The following is a 14,659-nucleotide window of genomic DNA, read 5'->3' as shown; positions in this document are numbered from 1 at the left end:
TTGGGCTATATTTGCGACCTACTTAGCTACTGCTGGCTAGCCGGCCATTCGGCTGTTAAGTTGTAAACAAATGCTGGCCCCGTAATAAGAAGAGAGCAAATGGAAAGAAATTCTTTTTCAAGGTCCTGATTCTAGTGGTTCTCCTATAAGAGAATCGCTTCGCACGGTCAGTTTTATAACAGTCTTTTTTCGCTGATGGCGATAACGGCAGAGCCTACTTGGTTGAGTGCAGGGTCTTTTTTGTTTCATGAACGCAGATTTCGTCATTATAATTCTCTTTTAAATCAACAAGAAACAATCAACAACCTGATTGAGGTTTAAAAAAAAGAGGTTTTACGGTCAATTTACTCTGTTAGAACGAAGATTTAACAATCCAGTATCGTTACTACTAATCACGTCATCCCCAACCAGAGAGAGAAAAAAAAGCAGAAAACCTAATTTATCTTCTGTGAACTCCAGCCTTTAACGGTTTCTTAATCGTCTACCCAAAATCTCTCCCGTACATGGAAAAACTTCCGCTGCAATGACCCACGGATACTTGAAACCACTCGAGAGGGAGAGAGAAAGAGAAAGAACCGAGACAGTTCATTAAACCTCATTTATTTCTGTGCCTCGAATCTTCCATCATCTGGCCCGCGAGAGAGAGGAAAGAAAAAATACCCAAAAACGTTCCTTTTATTATCTATTATACCCACAAACTGTAAGACCATGTGTATCTGCTTATACAGTTATACGTTCGCCGGCAGCTCCAGGCCAGGCAGCAGAAGGGAGGCAGCATATTTTGATGAGTTGAACAAATTATAACGCTCATAAATAACCCACAATCAGCCCGAGGCTTCATTATTTCACTTCTATCGCCCTACCGAAAAAAAATTATTCTTCACCCGAAATCGCATCCCAATTGTTCCCTAATCTCATCTCGAGGCGATCTTTTTTTCTTCACTGCACCTCAAACGAAAAACACCAACTCCGATCCGACCACCGCTGAAGGCCGTCGTCGTCCGCGAAGATGCTAATGAAATAAGCAGCAAGAATGAAACTCTCTCTCTCTCGCCGTCCGTCATTCTACCTGGATCTTCTAATTTCGCGCTCGATCTTTTACACCCCGCGCACTTCGTGCCCGGGTGTGTGTGTGTGTGAGTGTGTATAAATTTCAGTTTCATCGATCTTCGGGCGTTTATGCGGCCCGCCGAATCTGCTTCTTTTGCGCTTGTGCCTCCGCTTTTGTTGTAAATTCCACGTCCAATTAATCTTCTACCAATCTTGGCTTGACTTGGCCACTTTTCATTCTACTCTTCTCTCCAAGCTGGACTGGCCGTGGCCAGGCGGAGTTAATCGAAAAACAGAATAAAACCTGTAGGAAATAATAACAATCGAAAGGCCTGTTCCTAATCGGGAGGTACCGGTTTTCTGTTTGGCCGCGTCATGCACCGTGGAACGTAAAATTCACGTAAACTGGCGGAAATCTAAGAAGATGGTTTGGGTGGCGATCTGTCAACTGAAACTTGTAGAATTTCCTCCGACTGCTACAGTGACAAATGTTTGGGCTGTGTGCAACCAACCTTCAGAAGGACAGCCGCTCCGCTGCTGAAGACAGGAAAGTGCAATTTTCTCATTACGAAACCCGAAAAAAGCAAAGCTCGCACTTACCTGAGATCAACAGTGCGACGGTGACGAGGATGACGACGAATATTCACCCTGAAAGAGAATCCAGGAAAGAAACCAGTTTTCCCATTTTTTTTTGTTTCGTTTATAAATAATCAAAACCACAAACCTGATCACCTTCGCTCTATCTCTCTCTTGGGTAGGCGCGTCCCGTTTCTGCGGCTCGAGAGTGGACAGCAGTGCGGGATGAAGCTTTTTTTTGACAGTTACGCAATCCCACGACGCTGACGATTCTCGGATCCAAGTAGGCCCTTATCCAGCTTTGCTGTGGTGGCGGGCGAAGGAGGCACACAGTGGGCGAAAATTGCATAAAGGCAGTGATAAAATTGAAAATATTTTGGCACTTTACTAAAAGGCAAGCTTTTTTTTAAATTATTTGATGGATTATTTCATAGCTAACATGCGAGACATGTTGTTGAATTTCAATTACTTTAAATGGATTTTAAATTTGAAATGGTTAAACTGCCAGAAAAGACAAACAAAAACCAAAATGCAAAAATTGATTCCAAACTTTGCAGTAGAAAAAGTTATGTCAGAAAAGGTGAAGAATAGTTCCCACTTCAGCGTAAAAGTACCGAATAATCACATTTGAGAGCCAGATAGCTTGGGAAAATCAAAAAGTAAGCAAATTTAGTATAAAGTTTTTCCTAAAATAGACCATCGCTGAAGATGTCCGAAAACAAACTTAGTCCCAGAATATCAGATTTGAAATTGTACATCCAGAATATAAAACTCTAAGCCCAAATACAGAACCCGTCTGGATGCCCAGGTCGACTTGAACTGTCCTACAGTACGGTCGCATTTTACCAACAGCTCGAGGCTTAGTCTTAGACTACCGAGAGATATTAAAATTTTGTTTTTCGCTTTCAACAGGCAATCTTTTTAAAAGACTACCTGTTGAAAGGCGAAGTAATTAATTTGTTTTTAAAGTTAACGAGTGTTCAGTGAATTAATTTGGTTTGAGATATTTCTACTTGAATTCTATAGTGAAGTGAAAGTGTAGTGAAGTTGTCCAGTTATGCCTGGAAAAAATAAAAAAGCTCGCTTTGATGCGGCATCAAGGAAACGTGAGGCATCTCCTCCAAGTGACACTGAAATTTCGACTAACAGGTATGATATTTTTTCTTCTGTTGGGGATCTAGAATTCCAAACTTCTCATACTGAGCATAAAGCCGTTATGAAGAAGGTTAAAGTTCCACCTATTGTGGTATTTGTAGCAAACTTTAAAGCATTTCGATCAGAACTTTCATCATTTCTATCGAATGTGAAAGTTAATTTTCAAATTGGTCGCCAAGGCGAAATTCGTATTTTGCCCGAATCTTTTGATGGCCATAAACATCTTTTACAGTATTTGACTGAAAAGATGTAAAAATTTTACTCTTTTGATGCCAAAAACGAGAGACCGTTTAAGGCTGTGTTGAAAGGTCTCTCAAATGATCAAAGTATTGATGAAATCAAAGATTGTTTGTCAGAATCGCCCCCAACCAAGTAATTTTGATGAAACGAAAGGCAAATGCCAAAATTTTTTAAGCTGGAATACACCAGGAAAATTACTTAGTACATTTTGATCGTACCAAAGTACATAATTTAAAATGTTTAGAAACAGCACGTGTTTTATTCAACGTGCGAATAAAGTGGGAAAATTTCAAGAGACATGGAGGAATCCATAATCTTACGCAATGTCGGAATTGTCAAGCCTATGGTCATGAAACTCGAAACTGCCATATGGCTGCAAAATGTATGATTTGTGGTGACAATAGTCACACGAAAGATATCTGCCCCGTGAAAGAGATCACTAATAGTTTCAAATGTGTAAATTGTGGGGGAAATCACAAATCTTATTTCTTTAATTGTCCTGTAAGGTCAAAAATTATTGCTTCTAGACAACGTAGGAATTCTTAACAACCTGTTGTCAATGTGGGTAATCAAAAGACTTTCAGTACTGTCCAGGCATCACCAGCACTTTCATTAGCAGGTGTGTCTGTAGGTAATAATTTAAATTCAGATAACAAATTTCAGAAAAATAATCCTGTTCAGGCAACACCAGGCTGTTCATATGCCAGTGTCCTTTCAGGTAATATTTCAAATTCAAACAGTAACAAACCATTTGTGTTTGGTGCTGAAAAGTCAGCCAGTATTGATTTAGGTAATCCAACTCCCGAAAAGATTGAACCTACAACAATCCATGCTGCAACTAATGTCCGTTTTGTTGAACTGTAACTCGATGTACGAGGCTGTTCAAGAAGGTATAAAATTTACAACTAATATTGTTATGAAATTGAAATTCAGCAAAGATTTTAAATAATGCTGTCAATTTTTTAAATTGGAATGCTCACTCTTTAAAAGCGAAAGAAGATGAATTTTTCAATTTTTTAACAGTCCACGATGTGCATATTGCAGTTGTGACTGAAACGCTTTTAAAGCCAAATATTAAACTAAAAAAGAACCCAAATTTTATAGTTCATAGGTTTGATAGAATTGATGTTGCAGGTGGTGGAGTTGCAATAGTTATCCACCGTCGAATAAAACATCGTGTTTTACCCCATCTTGAAACCAAAGTTATCGAGAGTTTGGAAATTGAAATTGAAACAAGTATTGGCATTCTATTTATAGCCGCAGTGTATTTGCCTTTTCAATGCACTGGTGAGCGAAAAAATTATTTCAAGGGAGATTTGCAAAAACTCACAAGAAATAAATCTAAATTTTTAATCATCGGTGATTTTAATGCGAAACATCGATCTTGGAATAATGCTCAAAGCAATTCCAATGGAAAAATATTGTTTAATGATTGCTCGGCTGGATTTTATTCAGTTTTATTTCCAAATGGTCCTACATGTTATCTTCTATTAGGAATCCATCTACAATTGGTTTGGTACTAACAAATCAAAGCCATTCATGCAGTGATTTATTAACTCATGCTGACTTTGATTCTGATCATCTTCCTATAACATTTTCTATTTCCCATGAAACTATTTTAAATCCCACTAGTTCTGTGTTAAATTATCACAAGACTAATTGGGATAGATATCGTTCTACGATCGAGGAAAATTTGAATGATGATATTATTTTACAAAATAGTGCTGACATTGACAGAGCATTAGAAAATTTTAGCAGCTTAGTACTCAATGCCCGGAATTCATCAGTTCCTAAGGCAAGAGTGAAATTTAATGCACCAATTATTGACAGTGAACTTCAACTTCTTATACGTTTGAAGAACATACGGAGACGTCAATACCAAAGATCTCGTGATCCTGCTTTGAAAATTATTTTTCAAGGATTACAAAAGGAAATTAAACAAAGATTCACTCTCTTGCGAAATGAGAATTTCACGAGAGAAGTTGAACAACTAAAACCTTATTCAAAACCTTTCTGGAAGCTTTCGAAGGTTCTTGAGAAACCCTCGAAGCCCATTCCAGTCCTTAAAGATGGTGATTGCATTTTTCTAACGAATGAACAAAAATCTCAAAAACTTGCTCAGCAGTTTGAGAGAGTTCATAACTCCAATTTGGACGTAGTAAGTCCTATTGAAAATGAAGTAAACCAAAAGTATGTTCAGATCACCACCCAAGAATTTCTTTCCGAAGAGGTATTGGAGACAAACTTGAATGAGGTGCGAACCATTCTCAAAAAATTCACAAACATGAAAGCACCAGGAGATGATGGGATTTTCTATATCCTCATCAAAAGACTTCCCGAAAACTCTTTAAATTTCTTGGTAAAAATTTTTAACAGATGCTTTGCACTAGCACATTTTCCTACGAAATGGAAAAATGCCAAAGTCACTCCAATTTTAAAACCCGAAAAGAATCCAGCTGAGGCATCAAGTTCTCGACCAATTAGTTTACTTTCCTCTATTAGTAAACTTTTTGAAAGAATAATTCTTAATAGAATGATAACACATATTAATGAGAACTCAGTTTTTGCAAATGAGCAGTTTGGTTTTCGCCATGGGCATTCCACTACTCATCAGTTACTTAGAGTAACAAATATGATTCGAACTAATAAATCTGAAGGCTATTCGACTGGAGCTGCTCTTCTAGATATAGAAAAGGCATTCGACAGTGTTTGGCATAAAGGTTTAGTAGCTAAAATGTCAAATTTTAGTTTTCCGCTTTACCTCACAAAAATGATACAAAGTGATTTAACTGACCGCACTCTCCAGGTTAACTATCTAAATGGTAAATCTAATAGATTGCCTGTTAGAGCTGGTGTGCCTCAGGGGAGTATCTTGGGCCCAATCTTATATAACATTTTAACTTCTGATCTTCCTGATTCACCACCAGGTTGTGAGAAATCTCTGTTTTCTGACGATACAAGCATTTCCGCAAAAGGAAAAAGCCTTCGTGTTATATGCAGTCGGCTTCAAAAAAGTTTAGATATATTTTCTTTATACTTACAAAAATGGAAGATTTCCCCTAATGCTTCAAAAACACATTATTTTTCCTCATAAGCCAAGAGTTTCATTTCTCAAACCCACCCATAACCACGTTATTAAGATGAACGGTGTGGTCTTAAATTGGTCTGATCAAGTTAAATACTTAGGGCTAATCTATGATAAGAATCTTACTTTTAAGGAGCACATTGAAAATATCCAGTCAAAGTGCAATAAGTATATCAAATGTTTATATCCTCTTATCAACAGGAATTCTAGACTTTGTCTCAAGAATAAACTGTTAATTTACAAACAAATATTTAGACCAACAATGTTATATGCAGCTCCCATCTGGACAAGTTGTTGTGCAACCAGGAAGAAGACACTTCAAAGGATTCAGAATAAACTTTTGAAAATGATTTTGAAACGTCCTCCCTGGTTTAGCACGAACGAGCTACATAGGCTCACTAATGTAGAAACATTAGAAAATATGTCAAGCCAAATTATCAACAAATTCCGACAAAAATCGTTGCAATCCTTAATTGCAACGATTAGCTCACTTTATAGTCAGTAAGATAGCTTTAAATTTATTTTAAGTTTATTTTAAGTTTCGTTTTATTCCTTTTATTCCTTTTTTTTTTGACGAGTAGGTTTAATAATTTTCCTACAATTACATTAACTTAACTGCGTAAGCTAATAACATTCAATAATACTATATAGCGTACAAATATATATAATAGTGTTGAAATGTCAAAAAAAAAAAAAAAAAACCGTCTGGATGCGGTGTTTTTTTTCAAATTTGTATCATATTTCTAGTTCACTTATTTTCCACACTGTCACACACTGTCTGCCTTTAATGAATCCAAATACAGAAGTTCCAAATCCAAGAATCGTACATCCATCCTATTATAGTTCTATCGCAAATATTAAATTCAAAGTTCGAAAAGTTGAAGTCTTAATCTCAAACATCCTCAATCTCAAATGCTGAATTGAATCTCATACCTTAAATCGCAAGGCCAAACAGTATTGAACCCACAAATGGCCGACTTCGAGCCATTTCACTAAGGGACGTTTTCATACAAGCAGGCGGACAATAATATTTTCATCATTTTTTCTACACTTCGGGTATTTTTTCTACTTGTTATGAACAAAACAAGTTACTTAGGATCATTTGTAACTATATTCAGTGGCTGCCCCACCATTTCCAATAGGCTTTTAACAACCTCTAATGTGTAAGGAACATGTGTGTCAAGTTTGGTGAATATCGATCAAGGCGTCCTAGAGTTAAATATAAGCAAAAAAAACGTTTTTTCTAATGTGCTTCAATTTTGCTCCATAAGCAGAGATTGATCACTTGCCAAAAAAGTTATATCGTTTGGTCGCAGGTAATCGCAACTAAACTCTTTTGAAATTGTTAATAGACACCTGAAACTTGAATAAAAACAGGAACTTGGCCTTGTAATTCCTGGGAGTAAAAAGAAACTGACTGACAAAGTTGATAATAATGATTTTTCTCATTTTCTTCTTATTATCAAACGGTTTTAATCGTTTGGTCGCAGGAAATCATAGCTTAACTTTTATGAGATTGTAAGTAGACACCCGAAACTTGAATAAAAACAGGGACCTAGCCTTGGAAATCCTGGGAGTAAAAAAATGTGGTCGGTTGAGGATAATGACTTTTTTATCATTTTATCCTTTTTGTTATTGCTTATCTCTTTTTCCACTCATTCTCCTGAAAGCCAAATCACTTACGTTTATGAGAATATGTCACACTCAATAACAATTATGTTAACATGATCAAAAAAAAAAAAAAATTTTTTTTCGGATTTTGAATTTTTCCCATGAAAACCAAAAATTTTCAAGTTGGTTTTAAACGCTTGGTCGCAGGTGGTCGCAGCTAGACTCTTTTGAATTCGTTAGTAGACACATTAAAGTTGAAAAAAAAAAACAAGGACCCAACACGGGGGCTCTTGGGAGTAAAAAGATGCTGTCCAACAAAGTTGAATTTATGATTTTATTTTTCATTTTCTCCTTTTTATTGTGATTTATCTTCTTTTTTTCACCCATAAAACCACATTATTATGCGCGATTTTTTTTTATATTTTACCTTTTTTCGAAGAAAAAGTGCATTTTTTCACCATTTTTCATCTTCATATCTCGATATCTCAGGTATAGTACCTGCTACAGTCTTGAAATTTGGAACTTTTCTTAGTTAGAGTGTCTACTTTCTATAAAAAATATAGAAAAAAAGGTAGGCGACAGTCACTTTTCCGATGTTTGTCCGCCTGAAATCCAATAGTGCATTTGTGCTTCTGAACTGTGGTGGGTCAGTTTTCACTTTAAATTCCATATCCAAAAATCCAGTTAAAATAAAACTCAATTAATTAGAAAAAAATGTAAAACCAATACAAAAAGTACACAACATTTGAATCCAAATTCCTCAATTTCAAACCACAAATTCATTCTCAAATCTAAATTTCTAAAGCTAAAATTCCGAATCAACGGCAATTTTGAATAATAGAAAATTTCAAATCCTAAATCGTAGATAAGTAATTCCACGGTAAATATTCTGCAGCTCGAAACTAAAATCATAAATTAAAAAATAAACGCACAATCGAAATCTTGAACCTAAAATCAATTCTTGACTTTCATATTTGAAATCATAAATTCCAAATCTCAAAACTCCTGTTTTTACGAGAAATCTTGATCTTTTTTTCTTGACGGGCTCTGGTCTTCGTAGGATTTTTTGTCATTCTGTGAGCTTTGTTAGAGAATTCGTGTTTTCTTGTGGTCTTTGGACGCAATTTACAGGCCATTTTACAGTCTTTTTTGTTATTTAGAAGCATTTTTTCGCCATTCCGAACTGGATTCAAGGTCGATGTGTTGTCCTTTACTGGGTCAAGAAGCGATTTTCGACATTTTGAGTCCGGTTTGAGATTACACTGATCGCTAAAAAAAAAAAAAATGTCTTGAAGCTCAAACTGGAAGCAAAATGAAAGATAGATTTTCGATCATTTTAGTGAATTCTAGCGCGCGTAGACAGCTACCCTGTCCTGTCCTGTCCTTTCCTTTCCTGTCCTGTCCTGTCCTGTCCTGTCCTGTCCTGTCCTGTCCTGTCCTGTCCTGTCCTGTCCTGTCCTGTCCTGTCCTGTTCTGTCCTGTCCTGTCCTGTCCTGTCCTGTCCTGTCCTGTCCTGTCCTGTCCTGCCCTGCCCTGTCCTGTCCTGTCCTGTCCTGTCCTGTCCTGTCCTGTCCTGTCCTGTCTTGTCCTGTCCTGTCCTGTCCTGTCCTGTCCTATCCTGTCCTGTCCTGTCCTGTCCTGTCCTGTCCTGTCCTGTCCTGTCCTATCCTATTCTGTTCTGTACTGTCTCTCTGTCTGTCTGTCTTAAAAAAATCCAATAAAATTCAAAAACTTATTTCGACGGGTTCCAAAAATTCTCTAAATATTTCCTAGAAAGTCTTAAAAATGTTCCAATACTAATAAAAACATATAGTTGACCCTAAAGTGTTTTAGGAAAATCTATGAAATTAAAAATAAAAAAATCTTAAAAATTAAAATGACTCTGAACTGTTCCAGGAATAAAAATATCCCAGAAATATTTTAGAACAGTTTTTTTCCTTTTAAGTGTTTCAAAAATAAAAAATAATACAAGATTCTCACTAAAATTTCCGAAAAGTTTAGAAGAAATGAATAAAAAAGGTTTCAGAAAGTGTTCTAGAAACATCCCAAAATAATGTACCGAATGTTTTTTGAAATGTCTGAACGGGTTCAAAAGTGTATTCAATATACTCTGAAAATGTCTTCAAAGTCTCTCTTGAGTGTATTTTTTTCAGGATATATTTGTAGTGCATGGCATTTTTCTGACACATTAGAAACATTTTTAAATCTTTTGCTGCTGTCTATTTGGACTTCATTGGAAAACATTTAAAAACATATTTATTACTTGCTGTCGAAAACCTGGAAAATCAGGGAATTCATTTTTTGATAAGGGAAATCAGGGAATATCAGGGAAATCTTACAAACAATCAGGGAAAGAATTTCAACCGAGACGCGATTCTTTTTTAAACGGCTCTTTAACGCCAGAACATTTTTTTCAGCGAAAAAGGTTCGGGCGGTACCTTTACTGTTTTCATAGCCGATCGAATATTTTTTTCACTGGAATTTCAGAGTTGCGTTCATCTGCGTTGCACTTTTATGTGCTGAATGCTGAAAAATATCAATTATCTTTGAAGTCACCTAAAAATGTCACACACCTAATCAGGGTGGCGAACAAGTTTATTTGTGAAAACTTGTTTGCCACCCTGATTAGGTGTGTGACATTTTTAGGTGACTTCAAAGATAATTTTGCGATATTTTTGAAAAATTTTCCTTTTAGGATATATTTAGAAACATTTGGGATATTCATTGCATATTTTTGCGAGATTTGTTTAGATTTTTGGAATTTTTTTTGGGAAATTTCTGGATTTTTTTTAATACCAATAAATATCACTTGAATATCTTGAAAATTTTTAGAGACATTTAATATGTTTTCAGAATAGTTCAGGTTAATTGCAGAAACATTAATACCCTTCCGATTTTACCTCGTTTCCGACCACTGTGCGCCGGTCGAAACCCAACGCAACTTAACGCAAGCAAACCAGAGCGCGTCTCGTTTCCAAGCTGTCTCAGTTGGCCTTTTGTTATTATTTTCTCGCCTCTCCAAAAAAAAAAAAAAGAAACGACTCAGGGTGAGATGTAAAAATGTGAAATTATTTAAATATTTATCAGCGCCGCTGTCAATGTTGAACTTTTTCGGTTCCCCCCCCCCCCCAACGCAGCGCATCCACAGCCAGCCTGCTCGGATGCATTCACGCGCGCACCGTTGGATGATGATGACCGCTTCAATCAACATCAATCATGAACGTGTGGTGCGCCTGTCTGTCAGATTGTATGTGTTTACTTATGAAGTGCGATTGATAATTTATTCAAATAAACGCGGCGTTGACGGACGCCAAAAGTTACAAGTATCTTCGAAAGTGTGCTTTTGTTTGGCGTGTTGGAGGCGGCGTCAGCCGGAAATTCGTTATGTAACTCGATGAGATTTTTTACAATTGACTAAATTGTTTTTTTTTTTTCCTCTATTTTCAGATAAACTAGTGGTGGAACTGGTAAGTAATGACCGTGTGCTGCTTTTTACAGGAGCCACTAAAACTTGAACCTTGAAGCCGAATTTCCTTTCATTTCCTCTGTCCTTAATACGAGGAGCCATCGTTTGTTTACAACTTAACAGCCATTAGTGAGTAGGTCGGCAAATAAGGCCCAGCACCCGAATTGACTAAGGTTAGGTTTATTTGTGTTCCAGTTTGTAAACGAGCCCTGCGGGCTCCGGTAATGAAATTGTATTAATACTATTTCCGGAATAAGTTTTATGATTGATGATTCGTGTCAGTGTCAGTCCTAGCTTTTCTTCGTCCTCAAGACTTATTCCTATTAAAAAACCTCCGGTGGCTTCTTTTTTCGCCCCCTCACGGGGGGCGCTTCGACGATGATTTTAATCACTGCGTATAAATTGTGTTCGGCACTTTTAAGGTTGCCGTGGCCTGAATTTCGCCCGTCCAAACCGTAGAGCCGTTGTGGGATTCGTAGTTAACAGTGAAAATAAAAGATAATGGATACCATTTCCGGTCTCGGAAATTTCTTCGGCGGTCTGAGTATTGAGTAAGTCCCAACCAACCAGCGTCGATTGCTTATCGCTGTCCTTGCGGAGTGAAATTGACACAATTTACGTTAGATAATATGGAGTTTACTTTTGCTGTGGTCATTCTAAAGATATGGTAGAAAATAATAGCTCTGGTTAGTCGAGGTATTTAGCTCAATGTATTTGAGTTGGTTACTAATAGTTTTCGTTACAGTGATTCTTTTATACGGCGAAGGCCAACCGGCGTAAAGGCGTAGAACTTATCAGGTGTTTGCTTTAGTTAGGAATATAATTACGAACGTTCATGTTAATGCCAACAAGAGAACCGGAAAAAAGCCACTCCCAGCTGATTCAAAGTTGGTTCAACTCGCCCTTTGAAACCAATTACCATACAATTTCTGTTATTTCTACGAGAGAGAAGTTGTATTTCAATATGTTATTCAAAAATGCGTTACAAACATTACGTTACAAAAAACGTTACAAAAGTATCGAAAGAAACGGGATAGAAAGGGCCTAAAACAATAATGTCCTAAAAATACTTTGATAGTGTTCAAATTGCCCAGAAAATATGTTGAAATGATATGTCCAAAAACGATTTTCAATGGTTCTTAGCCTGTCAATAATGCTAAAAAATAAATAACGGCATTGTAAACAATGTCCCAGCAGTGCTTTGAATTATGTTATTCATCAATTTTTGAATTTGTTTTTGATTGTACCGAAAATGCTTCAAAAATTTTACGAAAGTTTTGGACAAGTTCGACGAAAATGACTTAAAAAACGATTGATTCCAAAATTAATCGAAATACAAAAATATTTTAAAGTAATGCTGTTGTAATGCTCAAAATGGTTTTAAAAGTGTCTCCCAATATACACAAAAAATCTCCCTTTAAATATTACTAAAGAGTATAAAAAAAACTCAGATATTTCTTAAAACCGCTATTTCTAAAAATGCTTTAGAAGAATTTTGGGAACGTCACAAAAATGTTATAAAATTTGTTCGAATTATAACTGAAACTTGTCCCAAAAACATCCAATAAATGTCGGAAAAGAATCGAACAAAACATTACGATAAAACTGGACGATGGCTTTTTTCCATACAATTTTGAAGTTAGGCTTTTTTCCACTTGACGATTTTGAGTATAAAAATCTCACCTTTCACCTAATAAACAGTGCTTGCATTACTACTCTATACATGCGTCAGCGGTGCAAACAATTGATCGAAATTTAACACACGTAATGTTAATGATTTTTGAGATAATTGTTAAAATAACTTTAATAAAAAAATCAAATTAACTTTCAACTGCCAATCCAAATACAGTACAAGCGAAACCTAAAGGCGGGTACTTACACTAGTATGACAACTTTGAAAACCGCAAGTTTGACGCAATCAAAGCAACCCGTTTTAGCAAGACGCACTGATAGTTGTCAAAAGTTGAAGACCGGTGCGACAAAATTAACCAGTTCCTCGTTTTTTTTTTGTTTTCGTTGGTATTTTGTATTTTTTGAATCCTTATAAGTATTTATCATGTAAACAATAAGTATGTAAGGTTTTAAAACTCGGATCCTAGTTGCAGTCGACGACAATGGATCGCGCGCATTGTTATTTGAACAAAAAAAATGGGTTGAGTGCATAATTGCACGGAAACACAGCGGTCATCCACAGAATGTCTAAAGCAGGCAACGCGAAATCGCAGAGTACTCAGGACGATCCAAAACGTTCGTGTCCATGTGCTCTCCTCGACCTTGAAAAATCCGAAACGACTGAATGCCCAAGGAAAACGACCGCAAAAGATGACTCTGGCATCCAGGATAGATCCCCTCAAGGCCTCGTAAAAGATCCGGGACGAACTGAACTTGTTCGTGAGTTTCCGGACACTTCAGCGGAGCATATGAAGGCGCGGCTGAAGTTTGTGAGAGACCACTTCGACTGAATCGGTCCTGTACTGGGTGGATAAAATCATGGATTAGTACCTGTACGCCCAATTTCTAAGGGATGGATAACGATCCGAATAACACCGCCAAGACCGTCAAAAAGCGGTTCCAGGAAAACAAAGTCGAACCACAATTTTCTATATGGGATATCGTGATAAGGTCGGTGTAAACGTAGAAGTCGAAAAATAATCAGCAACTTACGCCATTTCGCTCAGCACGTACCAGAAGCTGGTCGAATCCATGCCGGACCGGGTGCGTGTAATGATGTGCAACAAAAGTTACACGACAATGTAATGAGAGCTTTTCACGGTATGAATTTCCTTGTTTTTATTCATCTTACCATGAATTTTGAAACCGGTCTTAATTCTTGTCGCGTCATTTTACTTGTTAAGTATGCTTAAAGCGATTTTTTAATGAATGAGTATTGTTTTAACTACAGATGTTATGAATTTCTTTGAATACTGCAAATAAATTCCTAAAATGAATGGATGGATTTGTTTTTTCAAAGTTGAGCAGAGGTTTTAATGTTTTGTGCGACACTACAATTTTCATTGAAGGTTACAAAAAGATGAATATCACTCAAGCAGGGCTGCTGAATATCACTTCGTTTCCTTCGTATTCGTTCATTATTGCCGAAGCACGACAGCACGTGGCAACAGTGTATTCACTCAGCAACGGAAACAACGCCTATGGTGAACTGAACTGTTACGAGTGGCTTGTGGGCGATGAATAGTTATTAAAACGTAATATGATTACCTTCTAGTTTGACTCGTATTGGCTACGATTTACTCAAGTCATCCGAAGGAATATTGGAAATAAATAATAATATATATTATATTGGATAAGGGATATAAATTATCAACAAATTCCGACAAAAATCGTTGCAATCCTCAATTGCAACGATTAGCTCACTTTATAGTCAGTAAGATAGTTTTAAGTTTATTTTAAGTTTTATTCCCTTTATTCCTTTTTTTTCCTTGACAAGTAGGTTTAATAATTCCTACAATTACATT

The 14,659-nt window shown here is 36.6% G+C and overlaps 1 protein-coding gene and 1 long non-coding RNA gene across 5 annotated transcripts in view; one reads left to right on the top strand and one right to left on the bottom strand.

Annotated features, from left to right (window-relative positions):
• The window catches only part of LOC129724466 (cadherin-86C), a 440,382-nt gene that overhangs the window by 50,752 nt on the left and 374,971 nt on the right, over positions 1-14,659 (top strand). For all 4 annotated transcript variants that reach the window (XM_055679524.1, XM_055679602.1, XM_055679774.1 and 1 more), the window contains one exon: positions 11,165-11,184. The gene's annotated coding sequence lies outside the window, so the exon portion shown is untranslated. The remainder of the gene's footprint in view (positions 1-11,164; positions 11,185-14,659) is intronic.
• Positions 698-1,873, bottom strand: LOC129725166 (uncharacterized). Its single transcript, XR_008728030.1, has 3 exons — positions 1,775-1,873; positions 1,651-1,698; positions 698-1,584 (listed from the first exon to the last, which is right to left on the bottom strand). It is a non-coding gene; the product is annotated as an uncharacterized LOC129725166 (long non-coding RNA).

The sequence above is a fragment of the Wyeomyia smithii genome, chromosome 1 (genome assembly GCF_029784165.1).
Source record: "Wyeomyia smithii strain HCP4-BCI-WySm-NY-G18 chromosome 1, ASM2978416v1, whole genome shotgun sequence".
Taxonomy (NCBI): Eukaryota; Metazoa; Arthropoda; class Insecta; order Diptera; family Culicidae; genus Wyeomyia; species Wyeomyia smithii.
The sequence above is the reverse complement of the archived record's forward strand: the minus strand, read 5'-3'. Positions and strand labels throughout refer to the sequence as shown.